General features: G+C 36.1%; 1 protein-coding gene across 2 annotated transcripts in view; it reads left to right on the top strand.

The window, feature by feature from the left end:
* Positions 1–10,779: 10,779 nt before the first annotated feature.
* The window catches only part of LOC150090995 (uncharacterized), a 94,030-nt gene continuing 85,485 nt past the window's right edge, over positions 10,780–19,324 (top strand). The window contains exon 1 of one of the 2 annotated variants that reach the window (XM_090373809.1): positions 10,780–10,935. The gene's annotated coding sequence lies outside the window, so the exon portion shown is untranslated. The remainder of the gene's footprint in view (positions 10,936–19,324) is intronic. The other variant, XM_090373828.1, reaches the window with a different exon arrangement.

A 19,324-nucleotide genomic window follows, 5' to 3' on the forward strand; every position in this document is an offset into this window, starting at 1 on the left:
CTCATATGATGAGTCTTGGTAACCAGTTCGGCCATGGAGAGATTGTGCAACGCACACCAGGTACAATTTTCTCAACACTTTTCATCAAGAAAGAATGTTTATAGATATAGGATACTTTAATGGGCTGAAATTACACTCAGTGATCACTGAATTATGACCACCTACCTAATACTTCGTAGGTCCTCCTTTTGCCCTCTGTACAGCAGCTATCCAACATGGCATTGATTCAACAAGATGTCGGAAGTGTTCGTGAGGTATGGCCAACCAAGCTGTGTGTAATGCGGTCAGCAATGCAGGTATGGAGGTGATGGGCGTATCCAGACGCTTGATATACCTTTCCGCAGTGTCCCACAAGTGCTCTATGGGATTGATGTCGGGGGGGGGAGTTCGGCGGCCAATCGATATGCTGGAAGTCAGAACTGTGTTCCTCAAACCATTCCTGCACAACAAGTGCCCAATGGCTCGGCACATTGTCGTATTGGAAGACACCATCGCCATTCGGGAAAAAGTGTAACATAGCGGGGTGTACACAGTCAGCAAGCAGTTGACGATAGCGGAGACCACTGACACGTTGTTCCACCTGCACCAGGGGTCCAAGTTCCTGCCAGTGAAACATGCCCCACACCATACAACCGCCTCCACTGGCCTGTACTTTTGATACCATGCATGAAGGATCAAGAGCCTCATGTTGATGACGCAAAATCCGTACACGACCACCCACGGTGAGCAGTAAATAACGTGACTCATCCGACCAGCACACCTTCTTCCAGTCTTCTAACGTCCAACTTGCATGCTCTTTGCACCAGGCAAGTCTTTTACGCCGATGAACCTTGGTTAGGAGATGTCGTAGGGGTCGTCTGCTGGTATAGCCCATAAGTGCGAGCGTGCGACGCATGGTCATGCCAGATATTGTTTCGGGTTGGCCCATGTTGTATTCGGTAGTTAACTCTTCAACAGTGCTGTGACTGTTGACCTGTACGAGTCGTTTGTTGTTGTTGTGTGTTTTTCTGTACGAGTCGTCGGACTCGGCGCTCACCTATAACATCAACCTTTCGCTGACCGTTGCAATTTTGCCGTCGGGTCGTTCTTTGACCATTTTGACGCCAGTCCTGGTACACTTTAACTACGGCGGCTCTCGAACACCCCACCAGTTCAGTCGTTTGGGAAATCGAGGCACCATCTCGTCGAGCACCCCAATCTGTCCTTTATCAAAGTCCGATAAATCCTTCCTTTTACCCATCACATTCGGAATTTTACTACGTACTTCAGTACGTAGTAAAATTCCGAGCGTAGTAAAATACCACTGACATTTTATCTATGCTACGTAGTTCGACTAACTCTGCACTCTCGTATCTCACGTGGTCAACGGGTCGCATTCAGTTTTCATAGGGGTGGTCATAATTCAATAATCACTCAGTGTATATTGTTAAAGGAGACCTACAAGAAGAATATACAAGTTTGTTGGGGAGGTGCGCACCCAATAATTTAATGGCACCCATAAGCAGAGACAAAATAGTGACTCTTATAATGCTTCTTCTTGGAAAGGGGACTGCAAGGTCCCCATGGAACCAGAAATTTTATGCGCTGTGTTAGAATTACTAGGACTGCAAATAGACATATTATTATTGCTCATACATGAGCTCTTCTGAGATAGAGGACAAAGAATTAAAATATGGTGAATGCAATATGTACAGATAGGACACTAATTCAATTTTATTGTATGCAGTCCCAAGACAAAGAGAACCTTTATTAGACAAGAAGAGTGGGGGAAAGTTTATGCTTTTATTAAGAAGCATGGGGATTACAAAATAGCACACTCAATAACCCACTAATTTTAAGAAAAGTGAGTCAGTTTCTGAGTCGGACTAACCAATAAGTTTGTGAAAAATACCTATAAAAATTCCTCGCATCATTGACGGATTCGAATTCAGGTCTTTTCCAAACTTTAATAATCAAGTGTGGGGTAGGACGGTGATTACACAAACTGTGCTACCCACGAGGGCTTAGGAGTTAGGGTGTACAGACTGCTGAAAAAAAATTAGTACAATTTGGATATTATTACGAACTCTAGGTTATTAAACAGGGATATGATTTTTCTGAATTCGATAATTCTTCGATGGTTCATCATTTTTCTTTTTTATTAGTTATAAAAAATTATTTTGAAATGGGCCCCTATTTGGTTTGCCAACTGGAACACATTTCTTTGATCTGCCACTACCAACAGCCATCAGAAAGTTTAAGCTTTACCATGGCAGTACATGCCGCTGCCTATAAGTTGAATCTTTCTCACAGCAGTGCACAAAAAAATCTTATATTAGAAATACCCACCCACGACAACCTCATCCACCCATACGTAATTGAATAAATTAATAAATATGAAATTTTAGCAACAAATAAATTATATCAAGATATTAATTAAATTAAGTAAGTAAGTGATTAAATTCAAGTAGTAAGTAAGCAAATTATCAAATGCAAGAGTGCGAAATAAATTAAACAAATTTCAACATTTGTTTTGGCCAGCCAATGCTGTTATCATAGGACTAAAGGAGACGTGGTTCCATCCACATTTAGACAGCGAAAAATTTCATTAATAGCATTAGTAGTGGCAAATGATACAAGAAAGCAAGTTTATACAGCAAATACAGCAAGGCCAAAAATGATAATAATAATAAATAAATAACACTTCCCATATCACCAGTCCATCCCCTCCAACAGTTTGTTTAATTCCTCCTTGAATTTCTTCAAATTACCCAATTCTACAACACCAGACAGAAATATTGTCCCAATAATCGGTCATCTGCTATCTAAAAAGCAAATTATCGTACCTATTACAAACATAATTTTAAATTTATGTCACCTTTTATGCTATCTGAACAAAGAGTTAGGATGTATCAACATTCAGCTTAGTCATTCCATTTAAATCCTTGAACGTCTCAGCCAGATCTCTCTCAGGTGCCTAGTCTCCAGACGTTGCAGTTTGCAGAACTATAGCTTTTCTTCCTAAGGATATTCTTTTTCAAACTGTCAGCTTCAACTACCTGCCCTCGCAGGTAATTGAGACTGACAGTTTGAATAAACCCAAAGGTCAATTGGATAGTTACTAGTATGAGGAGGGCAGCACATAATTTGTGTTTTTTTATCTACTTGGGGTGGTTTTTTTTTCCAGTGCAGCAAAAGCCTGTGGCTTCCTTGCACTATATGGAGAATACTATTTCAATTACTTTTGTTCTCCCCACAAATGTCGTTGTTCTTTTCTGCACCCTTTCCAAGAGATCCGCATCCTTCCTAAAATTAAGTTTCCAGTCCTGTATGCAGCAATCAAGATACGGCCTAACCATTCCCTTATATAACGGGACAATCACCTCCTTATACCTGTAGGCAAAATTCTTGCATCTAATTGACAAAACCCGATGATCTACCCACGAAACCAGTCTACACTGCTCAAAGAAATTCATGACTGACTGGATAATTAACAGCTCTTTTAAATTTTCACTACCATCGGTGTTGTACCATACAATTGGAAAGTTATCTGGGATTGCTGCTACCCCTTACGCAGTACTGTTAATTTTTGAATGTGAACTTGAATTGCCATTTCTCAGTGCGTAGGCCTAATTTAGCATTCGTAGTGGTAAATTATGCTAAAAACGAATCTTATACAGCAACCACCAAAAAAAAAAAACACTTTCTGTATCACCTTGTATATCCGCTTTAATCGTTTGCTTAATTATTACTTTGAATTTATTCAAATGACCCACTTCTACAACACCAGATAGAAGTTTGTTCCAACAATCAACTACCCGCTGGCTAGAGTAAAACTTCAGTTTAGTCTGCAACCATCCTTTCTAAATTTAAATTTATTCCACCATGTGCATTGTCTGGGCAGGAAGGATGCTATCAGTATTTAGCTTAATATATTCAAAGCCTTTAACACCTTAATCATGCCTCCTCGCAGATGTTTGGTATCTTGACGATTCAATTTACAGAATTGAAGCTTATCTTGGTAAGAGTACCCTTTTTGCCCCTAACTAATCTTGTTGCCCTTCTCTGCAACGAGATTAGTGAGAGGAACAAAAGGATGGAAAAGGCGGAAAAGTAATAGAAAGAGCAGGAGAAGTGGTTGACGAGTTGAATAGGTACTTGTGCAACGATCTTTACAGTTGAACACCCATTCGAACTACAAGGAATAAGCGACAAGGAGTCAGACTTCTGTAAATTAAATGATATATGAATTTCAGAAAAGTGTATATATAGGAAAAACTATTACAGCTGAAAGAAGGTAAAATTCAGTAGCTGACGGTATACATTGAGGTATAATAAATAAGGCTGTATATTACTACATCATCCCGTTAGGAATGTTAATGAAAGCATTATTAAACTTCAATCTAGGGATCTCCGTAGATTGAAGAAGCAAAGAAGGTGAGAAAGATATTGACGGGCAAACAGAGACCAGTAGGTTTGACTTCAGTGGTCGGAAAGTCATGGTCTGTGGTTTTGGATACAATACGAGATCATCGAGATAGAACTGTATCCTTAATATCACAGCATGGGTTTGTAAGGGAAAATCTTGGCCAATTTTTTTTTTTTTTTTAATTATCATAACGAAGTCGTGAAACAGTTGGACACAAGAAACAACTTTGACATTATACCTTGATTCAGCAAAGCTTTTGATGTGGTTCCCCATGATCTGGTGATATATAAACTGCAGTAAGTTGAAATTACCGATACGATCCTTCATTGGATCAATGGCTGGCTGTAAGCTAGGAGACAGACAGTATTTATATATGGACGTGTCTCGGGATGGATCGGTGTACCAAGTGGAGTTCCTCAGGGATTAGCGTTGTGGAGACTTCTGTTTCTTGTCTTTCTCATTCATGAAGGAAGCAGGGGAAGTTGTCACTTTAATGATCATCAAAATGACTTAAATCGGTCTCACACATGATCTCGAAAATGGCAACTGAACTTTTAATGCTACTAATGTAACGTTTTGCATTTTGGGAACAGAAGTCCCAGAGATACAAGTCAGGGGAGTGTAATCAAAGTGCTTCAGAACGATAAAAACTTAAGGGTTACGAACTTACGATTCAGTTAGACATGAAATTTTCTACGCAGCATAAACAAGTAGTCAGAAAAGCATATGGTTTCGAGTCTAATGATATATAGGACTTCAGGAGTACAGAAAAAAAATGTCATTGTCCCTTTATATAACAGGATGGTTGGACGGCCATATTAGAATATAGTGTTCAAGTCGAGAGACAACACTTGAAAAAATACATAGAACTTCCATAATAGGTTCAAGGAGGGGTAATCAGATTGGTGAGGGGTGCTAATCGATCCCATACGAAGAACAGCTTAGAACGTGCGAATTTCCCAGCTTGGCAACTAGACATCTAAGGGGAGAACTAGATTGAGATATATAAGGCTCTGAAGAGAACTAGTGAAATGAACAAGGGAGATACATTTTCACGGTTAAAAGAGAGAAGAACCAGGGGGCGAAAATACAAAATTTTGGGAAATAACGGAAGGCTATATTTCATGAAGTTTACTTTAGGGCAGCGTGTTGTAGATCGTTAGAATAAATTGCGTGCCACAGTAATCGAGGCAGAACGTTTGGAGAATTGAATAGCCACATTTTGGGCGATGGGGAAAATATGAATTATAGAGAATGTTCTTAATTTTTATTTTATTTCTTTTTTTCTTTTCTTTTTTTTTTTTTTTTTTTTTTTTTGACATTGCAGGAAAATTCCACTTCCGGAGAATACTATGCGTGTGAAAGTACATATGTAATTAAATAATAAAAAAACTTAAAAATTAAATATTTAAAATATCTAATTCAAAATAACAAGAAAATTTCACGATAAATAGAACTGCCAAACAAGCAAATAACAATTTAAAGACTGGGCATATACGAATTTTAAAGAATCAGGGTAACTAAATAAGGTAATAAAGAATTAGAACAATGCATTAATGGAGGTACCATTTTTAATCGTTAATAAACTTTTTATCTTATATGGGTTAAAATTTTAATATAATCAGATTTAATTACATTAAATTTGATTATATTAAAATATAATCTCAGGCAAGGGTTAAATGATTTCCTCCCGGAAATTCGTGTTTTTCTTCCAGAAACGGGAAAATCGACCATATAATATATGCAAGTTACAGGCACAATATCCATATCCGAGCTCATCAGGTTCGGAGAAAAGTTTCGTGTTTCTCTCCCCCCCCCCCACCACCAAAGACTCGGGTTTTTCATCCATCAAAACTGGAGTAAAGACCATAAAATATATGCCTAGTGCTAGGTACATATTTTATGGTCATAACATCATAACTGTAATTGTTTTCACGCAAAAATAAAAAAAATATAGCAATGAGAGCACTGACACTACCTCAGAATACTCAAATTGTTGGTTATGTCGTTCGTATTAGCGAATGACGTTTTGGAGGTATTCACCACCGACTGGTGTATAAGTCCAAAACATCACCATTGGCTAATACGAACGACATAACCAACAACTGAGACTCATACAGTGCCAAGGACTTCGTGATTATACAAGTCAGACGATTGGAAGTAATTGCACTAGTCTGGAGAATCATGGTTCCTTTTGCAATGTATAAACAATGCGCTAAACTGGAAATTCGACAGCTGTCGGCTATCTGAACACAGTGAATATGTTCCTTTGTTCCCCATCGTACATGGTACCATCTTTCAATAAGAGAATACGCCATACCACCAAGCCATGTCTCCACAAAATGGTTTGCAGAATTCTGAAGACTTCACAATTTCCCTTGAACTGCGAACTCCTAGGATCTCAATCCCTATTGAGCATTAGGGGAATGGGATAGAACTTACTGTACGATGACTTTATCCATCAAGTCACTGTGATGAAACTGAGAGACACTCTTCAGGAAATACTTGAGGTGAGGCATAACTGAGAACACGTTTCGTCATTTCGTGATATTAATAACATATCGTGTTCAAGCTGTTATCCCTGCTTGGTTAAGGCCCATACTTTATCACTGTCTCATATCTGTAAACTTTCCGCCTTCCTCACAACCCCAGGAAGCCCTGCCATGCAATCCGAAAACTTATATTTAAATGTCTACAGAATATGTTAAAGTCATGCTTTTAAATGAATTTCCTTGTCTTGTGGATTATTTTCATCGCGAGAAAGTGATTTATCTGCAGTTACACCACTATAACACCACTAATTCATTTTTAGTATTGCATTAATTACTTTTGCCGATTTCTTGTTCACATGCAATGATACTCTATAAAAGAGACAGAGAAAAAAATAAAATGCGAGTATATCTATATACATTTCAGGAGGTATTAACATCATACCAAATAAACAAATCACCACTCTCTGTTAACACAAAAGGCTCCCATACCATAGTAATAAAGACAGAAAATTGGTATAAATAGAATGTATAATAACATGATGTGATAAGTGAAATGTATGATGATAAAAAGAACTTCCCCATCAAAAAATAAATAATAATAAATAAATAGCCAGCTTGGAATTGCGTATGTTCGTGTTTAATGGTTGTAACTATTGTCCGAATAGTCCAACCCAAATGTCTTCAAGAAATGATGATATTTGGTTTAAGATATTCTTGAATTCAAGAGTTCAAGAATATTTTCAATAACTGAGAGAATTAATTACTCTTTATTGAAAGACTTTTTACAAATATTCAGAGTTACAAAGCATGCTTAGATTCACAAAAAGTCTTTTAATAAAAATAAGTTCACTATCATGGAGAGTGAAAGAGATTTTACCAAAATAAAAATGAAAGAGGCCGTTAACAATAGAAAATTTAATAATCATACAATAAATAGGAATAGCGATAGAGATATTGAAAATATTTGCATTGAACTATTCGAAACCAGTTATAATCGTTGAACATCTGCATTTCCCAGTGGCTACATATTTGTGTTAATACATGTGACAATTGGTCTATTAGTTATGTCAGTACCTGCTGAAATGTATAAGACAGTTGTATCAAATAGTGTAATCAAAAAAAGTTCAGGGAATGAAATAATATTTGGGAAATGATGAAACTTACCAGAGATTTGGATGGATTTCCTTCGAAGTAATCTCCTTAACACGGTTTACATCGATTCCGACACCTCTAACTTCCGGAAGCATTTCTGATAGGCTCCTTTCGAAATTGGTAATAGTTTTGGTGTCGAGTCCTGAATAATTTCTTCGGTTGTTGGAAATCCTTTAAAGGAGGCTTTAAGCCTAAGAAACAACAACAAAAAAAAAAAAAACACCGAGTAGGCAAGTGCGTTGTCATGATACAAGTGCCAACTCCCTCAATCTCACTTTTCCAGTCTTTTTCCACGAACAGCATCACGAAATCACCATATAACCGTTTGGTCATGAGGAACAAATTCATAATGAACAATGCCAGTAAGTCAAAAAATAAGATAAGCATGGACTTCACATTTGATACCGATTATCCTGCTTTTTTGTGCCTTAGAGAAGAAGCAATCTTCCACTGAGAGGACTGCACTGCATCTTTGTTTGACGGTTATAGCCACACACCCACAATTCGTCACCAGTAATAATGGAAGAAGCAAAACGCGGCTGAGCACCAACAGGTTGACAAAGATCCTCGTATGCAAGAACTCGCCGCTCTCTGTAATCGCCAGTGAGGTTGCGAATTACGAACTGGACTGAACTACGTTGCATTTTTAAATATTGTGTTAAAATTGATTCATTTGTCCAATAAGAAATATACCAATTTCTCGTCGACCTTTCCTGATCACGTTACAAACACAAGCGACAGAATGATAGGTTTTTGAAGCAAAAAAGTAGCCAGAGAGAATATCATAATCGACTGACAACTGGCCCTCTAAACTTTGAGAACTGTTAAAAAGCCTTCGAACGACACTTAACATTTTCTCCAAAAGCTGTTTCTAATATTTCGTAGGTTTCTATTGCACTTTCCTTAATTTTAAACAATATTTGAATACAGAAGGCATCACATTATTTGATGTGCGCAAATGGAACTTAATGGATATCTAAACATTTGATCGCTGATTTCAAAATTTACTGATCTTTATAATTAAATCTAATGATCTCATACAATGATCTCCATCATTGGAAGAGGTATGATATTCCAGTCTTTGTGGCCATTTAGTCCACATTCAACCTGATAGTATAGTCAGGTACCTGCTGATAAAATCAATGGAACCATGACCATTTCTGCAAATTAATCGTTCATATCCTGAGATACATAGCGATTAAATGTTATTGTATATGAACATAGAATTCCTAGAATTACGAGTTACAATGGAGTGACTTTCCCCTCTTTATTATGAATAAGTTTCTTTCTGCAGCTTCCATTTACGGCGCCTCCGTAGTCAGGTGGGCAGGAGAAGCAGTGCGTAGAACACGTTTCTTGATTAGACCGGGGTTCGAGCCTGTGCCCACCACATACGGAGGATGCGGAAAGGTCAGGGAAGGACCAGCGCATATCCCCTTGGAGCAATATGGCCTTAATCTGCTAATGCTCCTAAAAAACAAACAGCTTTCATTTTATTCTATCATCGATAAGGTAATTCAGTTTCTGTTATATTATCAGTGTATTTTATGAAGCATGTTGCTTATATATTAAATATTAATTACCTTTGTTCACCGAATACAGTACTGTTCAACTCTGTTGCAGTAAATCAGGCTTTGTTTAATGTAACCTCAATTTTTTCAACTCCCACCCTTTCCTCCCTGTAACATGGGAGACGAACGCTTAAGATATCTGTAAAACTAACTTTCTTGTAAAAACCCTTTCAAGCAGATGTACTTTTACAGAGTTCATTATGAATAAAATATATAAAAAGTTATTCAGTTTGAAAATCTAAGAGTATATCTACATAATCTATCTAGAAAATTTGAAGTATATCTACATAATCTATCTAGAAAATCTGAAGTATATCTACAGAGGCAACTAATGTCACACTCATAGTCTGTATGCTAAATTGGGAAAAAAATTGCAATTAAAAAGTACGACAGAAAAATCTGTCTTGCAGATTACTAAATTATTTTGAATAATTTTTTCTTAGAAAGTGACAAAAAATTTTTTAACTTTTATCAGGTCTAAATTATTAAAATGGAATAAAATTAAATAGCTTGAGTTCAGGCGAGTAACATGAATAGGTTAAAATTAGATAATGCAAAAATAAATAATATTTTCAGTCACTGGACTCGTTTTCAATTCATGTGTTTACCACTGAGTTACGGTATTGGCTTTCACCACTATACATGTGCCTCGGTCTCGAAGACTCAACCTGCATTTACTTCCATTGAACTAATGCTTTCTGTTTAATAAAGCCATAAAACAAATCTACAGAAACTAATAGTTTCTGTAGATTTGTTTTATGGCTTTATTAAACTAACTTAGCAGTCTACAAGATAGATGCGCATCTTGTTCGCTTCCCTTCGTTGCTCGACGTATTCCAGCTCAGCACTGAAAATCGAATAAGTTAATATTTCGCTTGTATCTTAATGTAAAATAAATTTTTATTGCATTTAAATTATGTTACAAGAAACATTAAGAACTTGTACAGCAAATAAATATTTCTAAAAGTTGTATTTTTGTTTTTTGTTTTTTTAATAAATTTATTTTTTAATAAATTAATCTCCGAATAATTTTTCCTTTTTAAAAGCTATCAATAATTGAACACTTGAGGTCTCTATTAACCAAGATATACGGTTACTCTTGTGACTCATGCTGTGGCATGCGCTGTAAGTGTTTCCAACTTCGGTTTATGTTCCTAAAGTGAGAGTCGCTTGCAGCCTTAGCTGCTTTTCTTGTTAACGCTGGCTTGACTTGGTGATGACTAACTTAGCCCTCATTATCCACAGTTGAGAAATTTTTTCAAGGTTAGTTTTATCCATTCTGCAGACAACACTGCAAATTCTATGCATCGTGGTAAGTATCGTACTATATTAAAATGCTTTTATTTATGTTCTTTCGTTATATGTTTACTTTTCATGTCACTGGCGCATGTGTCTTACAAAGAAACGCGTCTTTTAGCATGAACGGGCCGGAAAGGAACGAATGATGCCTTTCCGGGATCGTTTATATCTTTACACGTGAGAAAGATCATTTGAAACCATAAAGAGACCTGGCATACAGTAATTAAAAAGATATTCAGTTACGTATATGTTGCCCTTTTATTTAGCAGTCATGCTTAATACAGTTTGTACTGTTAATGTGCAAACCAAAATAATTTGCTAAGGATCTTTAGAAATATAAATGAAAAGACTTAGAAACTGGTTTTAAAAGTTTATCGCCCTATTACATTGCATTGGTAGAATTAACAGACTATATAGTGAGAGTTGAAGCGGAAAAAGATACCGGGGAAAATTCTCAAGTAGCAGGGGGGGGACACGGTTTCATCTTGGGCCTGTCAACTTCCGGTACATGTACAGAAAGAAACGATCCCTGGAAAGGCGTATTTTCTTTACAATCCGACCAGTCTATATATAGATTATGTTACGCTAAAAGATATGACATTCAGGAGTAAGTAAAGTTTTGTCTACACAGTTGCAAACTTTTTTTTAAGTTATGAATCAGTCTGGAAACGTTTTATATGGAGCGTTCTCCATAAGGAAATTATATACTTAAATCGATGATTCTTAGCAACAGTTGGAACATTTGAAGTGTTTTTGAAGTAGGGGTGACACTACTTTCAAGGTTGCATGTGTGTTGTATGTATATAGCTTACGGTGGGAAGGAGCAGCAGTGCGTAGCGCATGCTTCTTGATTAGACCGGGGTTCGAGCCCGTCACCACCAAATACGGAGTATGCGGAAAGGTCAAGGAATGACCACCGCATATCCCGGAGCAATATGGCCTTAGTTGCTAATGCTCCTAAAAACCAAATAACAACAACATATATAGCTTACGTAAAAGTATTATAATAATTCAAATTGTTAGAGATTGCGGAACATAGCATATAATATTGGGCGTTTTTCCACTAAACCCTACTTATTACATCCGTGATTTCAATATTACAATATTTTTAAGTTTACAAGCAAATTGTAAACTTAAAACACTGTAATTTGAACGTTTAATTTTTCGGTTTAACTTGATTTAATAATTCGAAATTGTATATCTTAATGAACTCTTATGTAAAAGGTATAAAGTCGGACAAAATTTCTGTGGTTTACAAAAAAAATAAATATTGTTTCTTGGGAGAATGTGATACCCATTTGTTATTAATCTATAGTTAGAATTAAGAAATTTTCTTTTCACACTGTTCCAACAAGTTAAAAAAAAAATAAAATAAATAATATATATATTTTTTTCACTTGTTATAATATTTATTTAATTTTATACTATTTTATGCTATAAGATACTATATATATATATATATATATATATATATATATATCATAAAATTAAATTCTAAACAGTTCCCTATAGGGAACGGTTTACAATTTAATCCTGTCTTTCCAAACGCTAATTTTTCTTTAATAATACATATTACTGATTTATAATACGTTAGCAGTGACATTTATCACATTGTATTTATGCGACTTATGCAAAATAGGGCGTTACTTCACTTATCATGTCAGTAGTTCAGCTTTTTGAATGGAGTGTGGCCTTGGTTGTGAACTTGAATAATCTCCCCCCCCCCCTTTTTCCTTGTGCCTCGTTCATTAAACTGCGGCACTGTGGCTGGCATATTTTCTTTCGGATTCAGTCCATTGTTCTTCCCGGTAAACAACATGATTTGTAAAATATTTATCTTTATGTTCTTCCATCACCATAATTTCATAATACTGAATCATATAAATAAAACCTTTATATCAAAGTGCAGAAAGAATACACGATCAAACTCAATAATATTAATGTAACGATCGCGCTTTTATTACTATTTAGTTTATGGTGAGCCTTACGTACTTTTCTTTTCTTTTTTTTTTTTGTCTCGATTTAATTACTATCTGATAAATAATGGAAATATTTATGATAATAGTTAGCTTCAATATACTGAATTAAGTTATACAGCTTCAGTTATGTTTCTACTATCGATTGTTTAATCATGTGCAAGGCCGGCTTGCATTTGTGATTCTCCGCTTACAGATGGATGCCAGTAGTGTTGAAACAACTGTATGGTGGTATGACAGCATGTAGAATAAATATTCATCTCATTTAATAAGTGTTATTTATTCATTCTATTGCAACTTGAGGGCTAGTTTCGTAATGTGAGAGTTATAGTATACTCATTAGAAAAACTGTCATCTTTTTTCGTAAACGTTGTTTATCAATGATAAACTTTCTTATGGTAACCGATGGACGCGAATATTGATATCGAGGTAGCTGGTTTAGTAATCGAGTTGACTATTTATTACATTGTAAGTTTTTAAGCAATAAAATGAAATCAATAGAATTTATCGATTACACAAATAAAAATTTGTGTAAGAATTTCTCATCATTGCCATAAGCGATTTTAACCATCTTGATTTTAAAACGAAGTTTTGATTTTATTTTAACAGCCATTTTGGAAAAAAAGTTTAGAAAGACATCCAAGCTTGAAAAAAAGTCACATTTGAATGACGAAAAAAAAATTTGTGGAACTAGAAAAAAAATATATCCAAATTGATAAAGTTTTTATTAAAATAGGACCAACTTGTATACTAATTTTTAATAAAATATTTTCTATTATGTATAAAAATTATAAAACTTAAATAATATTTAGAAATTTCTAAAATATTCTAGAATATTGCAGAAAGATGTAGAAGACTCCTGATGTGGTAGAGCATTGTAAAATATTCCTGAACGTTGTAGATGATTCTAGAATAATCTAGAAAGTGGTAATATTCTTTCAATATTACAGAAGATTGTAGATGATTCTGAGAGTTTTGCAATAATGTAAATTGAGGAGTGAGAGCTGTAACTTATAAAATCGAACACCCGTCATTCAAAAAATGCCTGAATGACGGGTGTTCGATTTCATACGTTGATTGAGTGTTTAATAGTGTGATAAACATGTACAGAAATAAGAAATTGAGTGTCCAAAATAGGAATGCTATTATAACGCTATGTAAAAAAAGTTATTCTATGAGAAGTATTAACAAAAAACCAGGTGTTTCATTTAAAGTAGTAGTAATGGGGGCATGCGACGCAAGAAAGCAAGTTATGTAGCATCAGCCCAAAAAAATAAAAATAAAAAAATAAACAACAATTTCACACATCCATTCCCTCTAAAAGTTTGTCCAGATCCTCCTTAAATTTATTTAGGCTATCAACTTCCACAACAACGGATGGAAGTTTGTTCCAGCAATTAAGCACGCGCTGGCTAAAGGCAAATTTCCGCACATCTATTCTACAACTGTCTTTCCTCAATTTGAATTTATGCCCCCCTACGAAATAACCTCAGAGAAACGTACAGTTGATACGTTTCTCTGAGGTTATTTCTACCCATATGCAGTACTTTGCATTGTAAATGTTAAACTTCAGTTGCCACTTCTCAGCCTATCTGCCCAAATTTTCTAGATTACAGCCTATCTAGATTCCTGTTACAGTAGCACACTGCCATTACTGTCATCAACAACTTTGCCAACTTTTGTATCATCTGCAGACTTCGACATTAAGCCTGATATATCCTCATCAATATCATTGATAAATATACAAAACAACAGCGAGTCCAACACCAAACCCTGGGGGACTCCACTAATAACATTAGTCCATGAAGAGCAGTGTCCATTGATTATCACTCTATCTTCTCCCACTCAACCATCCCTTTATCCATAGCGGCAATTTGCCCTTAATGCCACACTGCTCCAATTTGTGCAGTAGTCTTCCATGTGGAACAGTATCAAAAGCTTTCCTAAAATCCAAGTATATGATATCAAAATTATTTTTTGCATCCAGTATTTTTGTGACTACATCATAGCATCCAATCAAATTTGTCAGACAAGACTTTCCCTTAACAAACCCGTGCTCTTTCTGAATTATTACTGCAGTGTTGTGTAGATGATCCTGTAATACATCTTTAACCAGTGACTCCATTATTTTCCCCGGAACGGAAGTTAAACTAACGGGTTTGTAATTACTCATGTCACCCTTATATCCCCCTTTGTGAATAGGGATACATTTGCACATCTCCAGTCCGTGGGGACTTCCTCTGAGTCCAAGGATGCTCTCATAATTATGGCTAACTGTTTGCTTAGTTCCTTTTCCGCCTCCTGCAATATAACTGGATCGATCCCATCAACCGCGGGTGCCTTTCTTATGTTTATCTTCAACAATTTCTCCTCCACTTTTCTCTCAGTTCAGTTCAAAATCATTAAGCACCCTGTTATAGTTTGATAAACTTCCGTCATTTTTCTCCCTTAATAACTAATCATTTATGGATGTAGATGCAAAATACTCATTCAGATTATCAGCTATCTGAGCAGGATCAACAGCAGTTGAACCATCGATATCAAGTGGACCAAGTACACATCGATATCAAGTGGACCAAGTACACATCGATATCAAGTGGACCAAGTACACATCGATATCAAGTACACACTGGCATTCGACGATTCAAGGAGCCTGCCAGTTTAAAGAACAAACCACGATCAGGACGACCGCGCGTAACAATGGAAGCATAAGGTAAGACCATAACACTGATTTCTAAACGCAGTCGACGACTTACTGCACCTGGAATTCCAGTTGAGTCCAATAGGAACAGAGAAACTGCCGTGTCTATCTTCGCTGTAAAAATTTGTATTAAACAAGCAGGGTTCGTAGTTGTGTATCGGTCCAAAACCCTTATTTAAATCAGAAAACCGAAAGATACAGTTCGCTTAGGCTAAGGGCCATCAACTTTTGACAACCGAAGAGTAGAAAATCGTTTCATGGATGGATGAATCCAAATTTGAAATTTTTGGAATATTATAAGCGTAGAGTTTGTGAGGCGATCAACTGCAAGAAAAAATTGCAATACATTGTTTTGTGCTCACCGTCAATCACGGTGGCCATCTAATTAAAGGTTTCTTCATAATCTGGGGCTGCTGCTGTTTTTCTGGAAAGGCTGATATCGTCAGAATTGAAGGAATTTTAAGAAAAGAAGGCTATAAAACATTCTTGAACATAATGCAATATCCTCTGGACTTCGATTTTGTGGAAGAAATTTCATATTACAAGACAATGACTCGAAGCACAGCTGTATGCTGTGCTTGGACTTTCTAACAACTAAACAACAGGAAGGGGTATTGCAAATTATGGTGTGGCCATCCCAATCGCCTAACTTAAACTCAATAAAGCATTTATGGGATCATCTAGATGCTAGACCGTCAAGGCCCTAAAGTCTGCCCATCTTCACAAAATTTACGGGAAGCCTGTCACAAGGTTTCTTAACTAAGTGTCTAACAGTGTCTTGCCTAACATTATTCCTTTCACAAAGAATAATGTTGGGCAAGACACTGTTAGACACTTAGTCAAGATACCATTATAAAATTAATTGCCAGCATGCCACGTAGGCAGTGATAAAATCTCATGGAGGATATTTTTTTAAAAAATCAGTATATTTCAGTATGGTTGTCAATATTAATCATTTCAATATGTTTTGCTATAAATTTTTCAATGCTTAATAAAAATTTTAAAATACTTTTATATTAAACTTTGCATTGTCATAGCTGATTTTAAAAAAATTTCACGAAACCTGTTATCATACGCTGTGATTCCAAACTTTTAGGCGGGAGTGTATCGCATTTAAATGACGAAAAAAGAAAAATATTCTGTCCAAATGGAAGTTCAAGTATACACATATTGTTTCTTAAATGTATTTTTAACAATGTGCAGCAATTCGCTGCTACGAAATCTCCCAAGAAAAATTTTTAAAAGTGATCCAAATTACTGAAAAAAGTGAAACTTCCAATTATTTTTAGTTTTCTATGTTCTTGGTAGGGTAATTCACTGGGAATTACCAGAAATTCCGATTATGACCCTGCTTGCAATCTTAGGCAAAAGATGTCCATCTTGATGTGTTATCGAATGGCATCAATGAAATCGCATGACACATGAGCATATTATATAATTTTTTTTCACAACGTCCGATTTTTTTTTGGCCTCCTGCCGAAATAATCATAGACATGTTGCATAACAATAGTACATATATTATATACCCCTTGAATATAGACATACTGCATGACAATAGTATATTATATGCCGCCAGAATTAAATGTTTTACAGCGGTAAAACATTTAATTCTGACTTTCTATGCAGAATTATTTCACACATGTATGAAAAGTAATCGACTATGCATCAAAAATGGCTTTATACGCGATATGATTTTTTATACGGATTTCTTCTTTTACGTTCAGAGATGTAAAAATATTCCCTATGACAACGATATGAACTTTTTTCCCCCTAATGCATTCCAAAAATAAGCTGAAAAAATAATAAAATATATATTTGTGATTAATAACAAAAACAATTTTCGCGTACCACACACACAAAAAAAAAAAAAAAAAAATACTTTATTAGTTACAGAATAAGGTTCTGCAAATTGATAGCTGGTACTTCATGGCTGTAAATGTGATTATAACAAATGACACTGGCTGTATATCTCTGCCAAAAAAGAGCATCTACAGTAGTTAAGGAGAATACATTATAAACGGCACAACCGTCGAACTTGGAATATGTGTAGATTCCCGAGAACATGCGCCGGTATTTTAGAAAGTTGAAATAGTAAGGGTATGGTGTGTGTGGACAGCAGTATTATTGGTATATGAGAACGGTAGATAAGGTCAGAAGACGACCAAATCAGTGTATGGGATGTGGCCTCAAACCAGTAGAACGGAGGATTACTCGGATTATATGGAGCAACAGACGTGTCACTGTGGGAAAAATAACAAATTCTCTGGCATTTCTCCCTTTAAGCTACAACAGTAAATGACTTGTCCATATATATAGTAGCTGCCTGCACACAACCGGAAGAAACGCCTGTAATGGGTTGTGAAGCATCAGAAATGGACACTTAAACAAACTGAAGGAAAGTTTGATGATCCGACTGATGTTACTTTCCAACTGCATCATGCTAATGGCAAGATGAGGGCTGGTGGAAACATCATAAAGCAAAGGGTTTTCATTAATGAAAACAACACTACAGGCTAGTAAGGAAAGCGAAATGGCCTAGGACGGTTTGTAGGGTGTCCATGAGTACCTTGAATCCCATGGGGCAACTCCTGAACGCTAGAACGCATTTGAACATTGCTACGAACCACCAGGTTCATTTCCATCATTTGATTCCCTACTGCTCAGGTGAGAGTTACTTGTAGCAGGATGAAGCATCATTTTCTCCCTTTTTCATTGGACCCAGTAGTCACAGGACCTCAATCCGGATAACACTGAAAAGGCCATTCGGCATCGGGAACCATTGCCGTCCACTTTACATGCACTGCAAGATGGAATTCAGCGTGCATAAGTTGGCATACTTACCAGAACATTACTAGAAGTTAGTGGAGGCCATATCGAGACGATTTTCTCCAGTGTGGCTAATAAAAGGTTTTCCGTGATATCAGATAAGGTTATCCTATCAAGTGAGCACTAAGTGCCCACTTGATAGATATTATTAAACTTCGAGTTAATTTATAGCTAGTGAAAGTCTGAAGTTATTCAACTTTTTTTTTCTTTTTTTTTTTTTTTTGTCTCTTTAAGTGAAAGAGCCTGTGCGCCAGAACGAAAAACAGTGATGTCATTATGAAATAGTCACTGGCCTACAGTTTACAGCTACTTCCTGTGTCTACTATTTTCAACAGGAGTCCTTAGACATCCGATTTTGGCATCGCATCCGAAACGTGGAAGAATTCCCTAGTTAGTAAATGAAGCATTGAAAGTACCGACTATTCTAAGTCTATTCTTAATATTAATCAGGCAGCGTATATGATATATTATCAGAATGGTAGCGGATAAAAATCTTGGCATGCATATGGCAATGAAGAGTATGCTGAAAAGGCAGAAACCTATGATAAATTGTCTCACGCGCAGACTCAAGCTCGATTAAGTACAGTAAAGATCTAGAATCCGTCATCTGTAAAAAGTCTAATGACTACATTTTTTCATTCATTAAACATATGAAATTAAGACGGCAATGCTATTTTTGGGTATTATTTGTTAAGTTCAGTTCAATTAGCGATACAAAAATGGAAGATTACTTGAACACTTAAATGTTGTTTCAGCGGGTCTTCTTTGCTGTGTGATATCTTGCAGAGCAACTAAAGAACAAAATAACGAACTGCATTCTGCGTGCCGAAAAGTTTAGACTTTCGAAAAGTTTTTGGGTAAGTTTTTTGCACTAGCCTCGCGGATAGCGCATTGGTTAC

The sequence above is a fragment of the Mastigoproctus giganteus genome, chromosome 1 (genome assembly GCF_048544385.1).
Source record: "Mastigoproctus giganteus isolate SK-2022 chromosome 1, ASM4854438v1, whole genome shotgun sequence".
Taxonomy (NCBI): domain Eukaryota; kingdom Metazoa; phylum Arthropoda; class Arachnida; order Uropygi; family Thelyphonidae; genus Mastigoproctus; species Mastigoproctus giganteus.